The sequence below is a fragment of the Sander vitreus genome, chromosome 9, assembly GCF_031162955.1.
Source record: "Sander vitreus isolate 19-12246 chromosome 9, sanVit1, whole genome shotgun sequence".
NCBI lineage: Eukaryota > Metazoa > Chordata > Actinopteri > Perciformes > Percidae > Sander > Sander vitreus.
This window is the reverse complement of record NC_135863.1, coordinates 5,007,327-5,019,977: the sequence shown is the minus strand read 5'-3', so window position 1 is coordinate 5,019,977 and position 12,651 is coordinate 5,007,327. Positions and strand designations below refer to the sequence as shown.

At 42.6% G+C, this 12,651-nt stretch overlaps 2 long non-coding RNA genes across 2 annotated transcripts; both read left to right on the top strand.

The window, feature by feature from the left end:
* The first annotated feature begins 16 nt into the window (after positions 1–16).
* LOC144523102 (uncharacterized) lies at positions 17–5,876 on the top strand. The gene is made up of 2 exons (XR_013502479.1): positions 17–254; positions 5,615–5,876. It is a non-coding gene; the product is annotated as an uncharacterized LOC144523102 (long non-coding RNA).
* A 27-nt stretch (positions 5,877–5,903) lies between these two features.
* LOC144523101 (uncharacterized) lies at positions 5,904–12,651 on the top strand. The gene is made up of 3 exons (XR_013502478.1): positions 5,904–6,285; positions 7,542–7,627; positions 7,738–12,651. It is a non-coding gene; the product is annotated as an uncharacterized LOC144523101 (long non-coding RNA).

Sequence of the window (12,651 nt, the reverse complement as noted above, 5' to 3'; positions counted from 1 at the left end):
ATGGATTGTTGGGCTAGCCACCAGATCTTTTCAGTGTTACCTGGTTTTTCAAGTTATAGCTTTTGTCACCATTGCCTTGTCACTCCCCCCATAGCTGAGGGAGGAGTAATTCACAAACTAATCACAAGCCACAATCACTGACAGAATACTTGCCTGTACATACCTGTGGTGAGAAGTAACACCAGTCATCATGGAAAGAAAAATCCTTTGTTTGATTTTCTTTTTTGGATATTTGCATGCATCGTCTGGACAAGGTAGATTTTTTTTTAACAGTGGTATTTTTATGGCTTTGAATGTTTTAATAGAAGCATGACTTTAGTAGTGTTAAGTATCAAACGTTTTTTTTCCACTGTTTCAGTCTATCTTTTACATTTGACATTCTACAAGATATTATCTGTTCCTTTAAGAGATATTTCCTGCTATTGATCTCTACTTGAAAACAATTTGCAATTGTTTTCTAATGAAATAAGTTTGTCAACAGTGTAAAATACTGTGGGATTTACTGCCTGTCTTTTGTCAAGATTATTGGAGAATAAAAAAAAGAAAAAGCTTAAACATAAATCTTGGTGTGGCAGATGAAAAGTTTAATATTTAAAAATGCCTGATTTTGCGGGAGCTTTTGTAAAAAATTGCGATAAAAGTTGCGATATCTTTTGTATGTTTGTTGCAATGAAGTTGCGGCAGACAGTGAAAGTTGCAAAAAAAAGTTTAGATTGTTTTTGTATAGTTCTTTAAAAATAAAAAGGAAACTTGTTTGGGGGAGAATAAAACTACTCTGGACTGAGTAACCCTACTAAAAAGGCTCAGGATGCTGCAAATGTTGGTATAATATGAAAATGGCTGGTGGATTTAAGACAAAGAGTAATCATTTATTTTCAAATATAAACATATCTGTCAGTGGCTTGTTGATCTTTACATTATTCATTTCCTAACCTGGCCTGGGACACACATTCGGTTTGATAAAGTACTTTTGGACTTTAACTTATCATTGCACTTACAATAACGAGAGTAGCTGTCCTCAATTTAGGTCATCGTGTCATCTCATCTCTGGTTTTTCCCTCCGTGTGTGTTTGTGTGTGTGTGCGCGAATCAGTAGCGGGGGGAACTGTATGAGCAGCAGCCCCACCTGCTGCAGACAGCCAAAGAATTTCTAATAAGGGAAGAAGCATAGACAGTATATAAGAAAGGACCAACAAATCCCGTTGCTCTGGACGGAGACCAGTGAAGGATATTAGAAGCACTTTTCCGGTGATGGCTGAGCGTTACTGCACAGCCTCCAACTGAGAGAGACGACGTAAATGTGCCGTGAGCAACGTGTCTGAAAGTTGTAAGTCTTCTGGTAGCTGTGCCAAGAGAAATCTCAATCATTCCCAATCTTGCAGAGACGGAGAGCGTAGGTATATGTAAGGAGATAACATGGACACAGGCTAATTATTGCTAACTAAAATGCTACTTAACATTAGTAATTAAAGTTAAACAGCTAATGTGAGACGAAACTGCCTGCGCGCTTCTCATGTACTATACGGTAATTCCTCTACTATGCGACAGTAAGTCGCGTGGTTATGACACAATCGTTAGCCTATTTTTACAAAAACGTCTGCTACGGAGCCATAACGTGAGGTACAAGGTAATGGAGCCTTTTATACATTGTCGTGTTTCTTTAGAAATAAACAATGGACAAATAGAGTCTTTAAACGCTTCAGATGTAAAGTTATTCGCTGTCAAAGTGGCGCCAAAATGAATGGCAGTCAATCGAATGCTAACGGGAGGTGATGGCTTATTAGCATCAAAATGGCACCATAGGAGGTTCGCGGTCCGAGGAGAAGCTTACCCCCTTGGGAAGAAGTTCCACTCTCTCGTTACTTCCGGCTTCTGAACTGGTTGCAGTTCCACCAGAGTTCCATATAGGGGGCGCTCACAGGCCAGTGCAGAATGAATGGGACTCTATGGAGCTATACCCCTCAAAATCCACTTTTCTCAGGATATAATTTTTTGTCTAGTAATTTGAATGTTGCATTCGAAAGGGGAGGCTAAGAAAATACACACTGCTGGGTGTTAGATTTTTTTTAAGTGGTTTTTTAAAAGTTTTTTTTGTTCTAAAAAGCCTTTTAAAATGTCAATGACCTCATACACATATACGGCCAGAGATACTGCTTTACAGCAAGCTCTGAGTCGCTTCCTTTGTTCTCTCGAGGCATCGACAACACAGCTGACAGGTTAGGCTCTCCCTGTCAATACACGTGCTAGAAAGAGGTTTGCTAATGTTTTAAAGACCACGCCGAAATATTCACTCTGACATTCTGGTTCTGCTTTGGATACCGTCAAGCGGGATCTCCGATCGTAATCAGTCCTTCACTGACCAATCAGCATTCATTAGTAGAATGCTAGGGTGTTATGGGCAACAACGACTCAACCTGTAAGAAATCGAAAGGACATAAGTACTCGTTCATTAAACTTTCGACCTATAATCCATGTTGAACTTGCAAAAACTACAATCAAATCTGAGATTTCTCAATGACAATCAGGCGAAAGAGACAAATGTAGCCATCTAGCTCCATAGAGTCCCATTCATTTAGCACTGGACCGCGATCACCCCCAGTGGAACTCTGGTGGAACTGCAACCAAATTCAGTACAATGGGGCTGAATAGGGAGTGGAAAGGCTCTCCGTAGACGGGCTTTGAGACAGCTGACAGGATTGAAACAGCAGCCGTTGACTTTAGAGTGAAAAAACGTTCCAGTGTACATTGATGTTAAAATGTATACAGGTTGGCAATGTTTTGCATGGTCTTTCGTTGTACGTTTTGTTGGTAAATGTGAGATGTTCGAGTCTCGTCTTCATATTGGAAACAAGCTCTCTCTCACTCCCGCTTGGTCAGTGGCACCAAAGACAGTATATATAGACAGTATATAATGGACCAACATGTTATCTGTTATCAATGTTATCTCCTTACATATACCTACGCTCTCCGTCTCTGCAACATTGGGAATGATTGAGATTTCTCTTGGCACAGCTACCAGAAGACTTACAACTTTCAGACAGGTTGCTCACGTCACATTTACGTCGTCTCTCTCAGTTGGAGGCTGCGCAGTAACGCTCAGCGCTCACCGGAAAAGTGCTTCTAATATCCTTCACTGGTCTCCGTCCAGAGCAACGGAATCTGTTGGTCCATTATATACTATCTATATATACTGTCTTTGGTGCCACTGACCAAGTGGGAGTGAGAGAGAGCTTGTTTCCAATATGAAGACGAGACTCGAACATCTCACACACAAAGACCGTGCAAAACATTGCCAACCTGTATACATTTTAACATCAATGTACGCTGTAACGTTTTTTCACTCTAAAGTCAGCGGCTGCTGTTTCAATCCTGTCGGCTGTCTGCAGCAGGCGGGGGCGGAGCTGCTGCTCATACAGTTCCCCCCGCTACTGACGCGTACACACACACACAAACACACACGGAGGGAAAAACCGGAGATGAGACGACACCATCCATCCATCCATCCATCCATCCATCCATCTTCATCCGCTTATCCGGGGTCGGGTCGCGGGGGTAGCAGCTCCAGCAGGGGACCCCAAACTTCCCTTTCCCGGGCCACATTAACCAGCTCCGACTGGGGGATCTCGAGGCGTTCCCAGGCCAGGTTAGAGATATAATCCCTCCACCTAGTCCTGGGTCTCCCCCGAGGCCTCCTCCCAGCTGGACGTGCCTGGAACACCTCCCTAGGGAGGCGCCCAGGGGGCAACCAGATGCCCGAACCACCTCAACTGGCTCCTTTCGACGTAAAGGAGCAGCGGCTCTACTCCGAGCTCCTCACGGATAACTGAGCTTCTCACCCTATCTCTAAGGGAGACGCCAGCTACCCTCCTGAGGAAACCCATTTCGGCCGCTTGTACCCTGGATCTTGTTCTTTCGGTCATGACCCAGCCTTCATGACCATAGGTGAGGGTAGGAACAAAAACTGACCGGTAGATTGAGAGCTTTGCCTTCTGGTTCAGCTCTCTTTTCGTCACAACGGTGCGATAAATTGAATGTAATACCGCACCTGCTGTGCCGATTCTCCGACCAATCTCCCGCTCATGAAAGTGAAGGAGTTCAAGTACCTTGGGGTCTTGTTCGCGAGTGATGAGACAACACGATGACCTAAATTGAGGACAGCTACTCTTGTTATTGTAAGTGCAATGATAAGTTAAAGTCCAAAAGTACTTTATCAAACCGAATGTGTGTCCCAGGCCAGGTTAGGAAATGAATAATGTAAAGATCAACAAGCCACTGACAGATATGTTTATATTTGAAAATAAATGATTACTCTTTGTCTTAAATCCACCAGCCATTTTCATATTATACCAACATTTGCAGCATCCTGAGCCTTTTTAGTAGGGTTACTCAGTCCAGAGTAGTTTTATTCTCCCCCAAACAAGAATTATACAAAAACAATCGCAACTTTTTTTTGCAACTTTCACTGTCTGCCGCAACTTCATTGCAACAAACGTACAAAAGATATCACAACTTTTATCGCAATTTTTTACAAAAGCTCCCGCAAAATCAGGCATTTTGGGCTGCAACAATCTCAAAGAAAGGCAGTGAAATCCTGGAGGGACTGATAACCCAAACTTGACAGCTTTAGCAGGATTTATATACCTCTTGGAACAACACGCAGAGTTGAGATGGCACTGCGGTTAAACTGCGTCTTATTCTCCTGGATCGAGATTTCATTAAATGCTTCTGTGTAAGTCATCTAAGTCCCCCGAACCTTGTTCATGTATCCAAAGTGCTGTTGCTGAGTTTTTACATAACACAGCATATGTCACATAAATGAATCAGAAATGCTGCAATTTGCTTTAACAGGCTATAGGCTATATTTTGCCATTTATGCTTATGTTATTATGTTGGAATTTCCAGCTTATAAACTCATGCTATTCAAGTTGAGACAGTGGTACCCAGGTGTCATTCAGGTCAGTGTCCAACACAACCTCATAACCTTTCCAGGCAAGGAAGCAGCCAACTTCAACTCAAGTGAGAAGTAGCAGCTGTATGATAAGACAGTGCTGCTCACCCAAGGCCATAAAGAAAGTAAAAACATAACACATTTTTGTCTGTGCTAAGATATTTGGGCGCCCGCAATATCTTTGTTTACCTTGAAGGTTCAGCTAAACTTAACACCTCCATCACAAGTTTAAAAACACCTTCAGGGAGACAGGAACTTCAGAGAGTTGGGACGGCACAACACGATAACACATCGTGGTTAAACTGTACTGCCTGCCTAAATTCTTTCCTCAATTGACTGCTCATTAGCCTAAATGCTATTGTGTAACTCATCAAGCTCTCTCTTCTTCACGTATGTGAAATGAGTTGTGCTGCTCCTGAGTTTTATAATAAAATACAAAGCTATACATAGGTTATTTACGTGTTTACAGTAGGATAGCACAGATATAGAAATACAACAGTGCTAGTCCCTGTCTTCTGCATTTGGCCACAAGTTCTCATCCTTATCACACCGTATCCTCTCTTACAATACACCTAAAAATTGCAGTGTAATTTACAGTAATGTTGTGTTATGTTATATGTATGGCTGTCACCACTTCAACTCCGGCTGTAACCACTTCACCTGCAGCTACCACGACTCCACCTCCAAACACCACAACGGAAGCAACCCCTTCTCCAGCTCTAAACACCACAACGGAAGCAACCCCTTCTCCAGCTCTAAACACCACAACGGAAGCAACCCCTTCTCCAGCTCTAAACACCACAACGGAAGCAACCCCTTCTCCAGCTCTAAACACCACAACGGAAGCAACCCCTTCTCCAGCTCTAAACACCACAACTCTAAACACCACAACGGAAGCAACCCCTTCTCCAGCTCTAAACACCACAACTCTAAACACCACGGAAAGCAACCCTTCTCAGCACTAAACACCACAACGGAAGCAACCCCTTCTCCAGCTCTAAACACCACAACTCTAAACACCACAACGGAAGCAACCCCTTCTCCAGCTCTAAACACCACAACGGAAGCAACCCCTTCTCCAGCTCTAAACACCACATCGGAAGCAACCCCTTCTCCAGCTCTAAACACAACAACTGCAGCAACCCCTTCTCCAGCTCTAAACACCACAACTCTAAACACCACAACTGCAGCAACCCCTTCTCCAGCTCTAAACACCACAACTCTAAACACCACAACTGCAGCAACTCCTTCTCCAGCTCTAAACACCACAACGGCAGCAACCCCGACTCCGGTTCCAATCATCCTAACACCCCTGCCTTCATTTGAAACCACCCCAGGTGAAATCATCATAGATCCTACTTTCATCATAGATACTAGGCCTACCTCCATCATAGAAGAAACCATGGCTTTGAACGTGAACTGTACATACACAGTTTTTGGTAGCGCTGTGGCGGTCTAGCAATACGATATACGATAAGCGTTTTAGTCTCCCTTAGGAGAAACTTGTCTTGGGCATTCAAGGGAAGATAGTGACAGCCCACAGCATAGATATACACACACACACACACACACAATACATCTGTATATGTACAAACAAACTATAGTTAAAATGCAGTAGCTAACACACAAAGACCCATATACACAGAACAACAAAAAAGAGATGATCAGGGATTCACATTATTTAGCTTTAAAAGCCTTTTCTTTTCCTTCACTGATCATGTCCTGGTATTTCCTGTAGTTTAAGTTAAGTTTTATTGAAAATCCGAAGCTTTTATGAGGCATTTCGACATCAGTAATTAAGGTTACACAATTTGTTTTTAATAGCCTAATGTAATCATCATTACTGGACGCCGCTGCCATTGTTTTGTAAATGGTAATGTTTATTAGGGAAAAATGTCATCATGTAAATTAGCGTCAATCTGTAAAATTAACGTTACCAACATTAGGTCATGCACATTTACCTTAATTCTGCATAATGACTGTTTCCCAAATAAACTCTAACATACGTATGTATTTAATTGGTCACTGTACTAATCTATTAATATTAGCTTGTTTGTGATCGCTGTTTACTGTCCATGGTTCTGAAGTGTCTGTTGCTGGTGCATGGTCACTTAAAATGTGTGCGCGCTAATGATGTGTGGGCACATGAAATGTAGAAATGTAGTAGGAGGGGGTCGCTGTCATGCACCCCAGCCGGTTGTGCACACACACAGCCTGTGTGATGATGCGATTTTTTTGTTTGTTTTGGCGATTTTGTTTCATTGTTAAGGCTGTTAAGGCTGGACTAACGTCTTAATTATTGTTTCAGGGCTGGAATTGTCAAACATATTGTATGCAGTAGGCTACTACAAGAGAGGACACAATAAGCTAGGCTTGTAGTTAGCTTTTTTTCTCGACAAGGGAAGGAGGGTCAGAGGGCCAAGGGTTAAGAGTCACGGTTCGCTAATGACTTCCTGTAACATTAGTAATGGAACTTCAATACTTTTACTATACTAGATCTTCAAGGACGTACCATTTATCATTGAGTTAACAAGTCACACATTTTTAATTAGTCTTTTATTTCCACACATAATGTTTTTTTTAATGCCAACAGGCTTTGCCTCACTGGCATATGTGGAGATGAAGATGACTTCCATTGGAGAGGTCAGCAATGGAACCATCGTTGAACTTATTGAACAGGTATGTAAAACAGAATGTGTAAAATAACTGTTTTGTGAAAGTTCTTCAGCTAACATTATCAATAAATAACACATACAGAATACAAATATCTGTGTTTATTCGCCATTTAGTTTGTTAGAGAACAGCTCCTGAATGGAACAGCCCAAACAGTCACTTTGACAAAGATTCAAAGGGTTGGAGCAACAACTGTAGCCCCCACAACTCTGGCTGTAACCAATTCAACTGCAGCAACCATGACTCCAACTCCAACCACCACAACTGCAGCAACCATGACTCCAACTCCAACCACCACAACTGCAGCAACCACTACTCCAGCTCCAACAACCACAACTGCAGCAACCACAACAATACCAGCACAAACCACCACAACTGCAGCAACCACAACTCTGACCACAACCACCACAACTGCAGTAACTACCACAACTTGAGCCACCACAACTCGGACAGCAACCACAACTGCACTGCAGCCTCCACATCTCTGGCTAAATAATGTTTATAGATGCTTTACAAAGTATTTACAGTTTTTTCAATTGTTTATGCACATTTTATGAAAGCATACCTCATATGGTCAGAACACACAAATCCAAAAACACATAAGCCGAAACACCACAAATCTTCAAAATGAAACTGCCTTCCTTCAAAACAATCATATGTCTCCCCAAATGTCATTTTGTGTTAAAATGACACACACACACACACACACACACACACACACACACACACACACACACACACACACACCATCATATGAATAGACAAGAACCAATTGAACACTGATGTGCTCAATGTAAAACACTACTATGAATGGCAAACACTATTCGTTATCAGGAGACCTGTGTCTTTTTCACTGTTACTCCTACGAAGTCCGTAAAATTATATAATATCAAATATATCTGTAAAAAATGTGCCTGTTTTTATACTCAAATTCAAACACACACACATATAATGTTATTTTCCCACAGAATATTTTATACCCCCCCATCATACATAAAGCTGATTGTATAAAATGTTCTATAATAGAAATATGCTGTATACAGTAAAAAAGACAGAAAGAAGAAATTAGGCTGCATCCTGTCTTCTGTTTTGGGCTGGCCACCTGGCTCCTTATCAACTTTGCAGGCAATGTTCTCCCTGGTCAAGCAACAGGGGAAGTTTCGCCCAGCATTTTGAACCCAGCCCTGAAAAGTTTCTATAGCTATGTCAACACATTCTCACTCCCATCGCGTAAAATACTGACACTTGGTCAGTTACCTTTGGCGTTGTTGTTGACGCTAAAAGTCTCCTTTAGCGTCATATCTAAACGTGCTTTATTTAAACGCGCTTGGTCGGAACTATTGGCGTCACTTTTGACGCAGTTAGGTTAAGGAAAAGGTTGTGGGTGGGCTTACGTTTCCATGACACGCGGGACAAGAACAGGACAGTTGGGTTCATGAAAAGTATAACGGAACGGTTGGGTTTAGTAAAAGAAGAAAGCGACGGTTGGTTTTAGGAAACGTGACACGCGGGACATGATTCCCGGTCTCCTGGGTGAAAGTCTTTTGTTGTTTGCTCGATTTTCGGGCTTTCATACTACTCGCTACCATACTCGCTTTTAATGCTACGTCATCTTCAAACGCCATGTAGCTGCTGCTCTCCCCGGTACAAACACGGTGAAGGGCGCTTTGTCGTATCTGACGCTGACAGCCACTGCCCAAACGTCCGTATTTTACGAGTTTGGAGTGAGAATGGGTTGTCTATGTGCACACGCATCTTCTAAAACTTGCAGAAGAGGTATACGCATATGTGAATTGCGGTCATAGGCGTTACTGTGACGCTGCTCAAGTTTAGTTGAACTCTCTGACCAGCCTCCCCCATTTTAGACCAAAGCCAAAGCCCGAATCTCATCAGAGATTATGGCCCAACTTGGTCTTGCTCCTTGCTCTCTCTCGTCTTCCTTCTCTTACTTTACTCGCACTCCTCTTGCCTCTCTCTTCTGTGTTGGCTTAAACACATTTGACCCTTTAAAACTCTGATTGCTAATTGAACAATTGTGCAAAATGTGTTTGCCCATGTGGGAAGTCAGAGTGCATAGTAGGAAATTTAAGTTTAGCATTTTGAATGTTTTTTAAGAAGACCATGCCAAATGTAAGGAATTTTGTGTTTTGAAAAAAAAGTGTGGTTTTGAACTGCAATCGCAGTGTAAAGCAGGAAATGTGCTTGTATTTTAGCAGTATTGGTTCAGGGGGTGTAAACAATTGAGAAAAACTGTATTTACCATTAACAAGGTCAATTGATGTTTTACAAATGATTTCTTAAAGGGTTACAAATCATTTGGTAATCATTAGGCAAGGCAGCTTTTTTCAGCAACAGGGCAATTCAAAGTGCTTTACATGAAAACAGATTAAAAAATTAAAAACAGATTTACATGAAAACAGATTAAGAACAGCATCACTGTTATTATAGTCTAACCAGGTTTCAGTTAAAAACATGAGGTCAAGATTGTGCTTAATAATAAAATCATTGATTAAAAATGATTTACCCGCCAGAGACTTGACGTTTAGTAAAGTAATTATCTGTCTCGTTTTTTTGGGACAGGCTGTGGCTGACGAGGAATGGATGCTAAATTTGCTAAGTTGGCTGTCAAGTGTTTCTTTTTCTTACTTAGCGGATTCACCATTCTTTTTCTATTACCTATCACAACATAGATTGATGAAGAATTGAATACACAGGGCCCAGGCTTGTCCTGGAAAGAGTCATGAGTGCCACTAGGCATGCAGCCTGGGCCCAGCACATATCAGTTAAAGCTTGTTGCATTTTGTACACAAGCATACTTAACAGTCTGGTGAGAAGGAGTTAGCTGCTGTCCTTGAGGGGGCAGAGGTGCCTGGCGTTTTACTTTCAGCGGTTCAGTCAACACAGGGTCACTTTGATGCTGGGGGCGAATGATGGGAGAAGGTTGTGGGGCAAACTTGATTCCAGCATCTACCAGCTGCTCCATCCGGTTAGTGAACCCCAACATGTGGCAGGGGGAAACAGGGGAGAAGGCGGATGGGGAGAGCAATGGATCCTCAAAGGCGTCAGTGTTGGTAAGGGGGTTTGAGGAGTGTTGGATGGGTGAAAAGGAGGGTTGAGATTTCTCGTCTCCATTCTGTGGTCCTCCATGGTCAAATCTTTGCTCAGGTGGGGGCTGTGGTGGATCACTGCCGCACTTTGTTGTGTCTTCCTCTTGTTTTGTTTGTTTATCTTGTCTCGTGTCCTTGGCCGAGGGAGTAGATGTGTGGTGCAGAAAGTAAAGTAGGCTAGAGGTGAACAGCTTTACTCCTGGCTTGTTAAGAAAAAGTCCATCTGCTTTAAAAAGATGTCTGCGGTCCCAGAAAATGTTAAAATTGTCAATGAACCGCAGAGAGTGGACGGTACATGCAGTTGAAAGCCATCTGTTCAGTGCCAACAGCCTGCTGAATCTCTCAGCTCCTCTTCTGACTGGCGGTAGTGGGCCACTGATAAACACCTCTGAGTTTAGGGAGCTGACTGTGTTCAGCAGATTCATAAAGTCACGATTCAGCACTTCAGACTCTTGCTTTCAACATCATGTGACCCTATATGCAGTATAATGTTCTTCACAGTTGGGTGTGCTACCACGATATCTGGGATTCTTTGGGCCATGTCAGACACCATGTCTTTGGGAAAACAGAGTATTTTGGTGTTTTTATTGCTTTTTATGTCTTTTACAGCAGAGTCACCAACAATCAGAGTTTGGTGCCCAGTCTTTAGCTTTCCCTGTAGCTTTTTACTTTTTGAATTGCTCTCAGTCCTTACCCTGCTGTGTGACGATGAGACGTAATCCAGGTCATGTCCAGGGTCCTGCAGCAGAGGAGCAAATCTGTTATCCAGTTGCACACTCAGTTGTCGGGCAGGCATTTTGTTGCTAATTCTCCCTTTTGCAGCTGTCCACAGCTGTGTCCTACTGAGTACAGGGGTTGAAGAGGCGCTCTGCCTGGATGATAATGCAGGCCAGCCGGTCGTATCACAAATCTCAGGGCGCGGTGCCCTGCCCGTTAGTCGTCCTCCCATTTCCCAGGAAAATGATTTACTCTTAGGCTTTGCACCAAACGAGTTCCAGGGAGAACTACCACTTGTTGATTTATTACCCATTTCACAGCCCTGCTGTTTGTTTGTAGTCTTGCTGGTGCTAGTTAGCTGTGTGTTGGCATGCTTTTGTCCATTGTTTTGGGTCAATGGTAAAGTGGTGTCATTTCCACATGATCCGTTCACTTCCACATTTACTTCTAACCGGTAAATTTTGGTTTCCAGAACTGCAATCTTCTGAAGGGGTTTGTAGTAGTCCTCCATGGACAAGGGAGGCATCTTGCTGCTAATTACCTTTAGCTACAGTCACTTTAGGACAGGCTTGAGCTATTGGTAGGCCACGCTCACGCAGAAAAATGTTGAAATATGGCAATAGCCTACTATGTCTACAAAACATGCATAGTCCAGTGATGTATAAGTATCCAAGAGCCGCTGCTCATAGTTTCTCTCTGAGGAAAAGCAAGATTATCAGCAGAAATATGCAAGCAGAGGCAGGAGAGGCAGGAGCAAGCAGCAAAGCGTCTGCACCACACAAAGGTGCCATTACAGTCTCACATTGCCAGACCTAACTCCACTGTGTGTGCAACAATAAACTGTTAAAATAACATACATTATAGCATTACTTTTATTACTAAACATAAATATTATTTTGTGGCTGTGGATCAGGTGGTAGAACAATCGTTTACCAATCGGAAGGTCGGTGGTTCTACCACTGGCTCTGCAGTCCCATGTCAAAGTGTCCTTGGGCAAGAAACTGAACCCCCAATTGCTCCCGATGCTGCGTCATTGGTGTGTGAATGTTTATCTGATGAGCAAGTGGCACCTTGTATAGCAGCCTCGGTCACCAGTGTATGAATGTATGTGTATGTTGAATGGTTCTTGTACTGTGTTTTTCTGATAAGTATGTTTTTTATTAGTTATTTGACGCTATTAAAACAGGGTGAAATTGTTGTGATTCA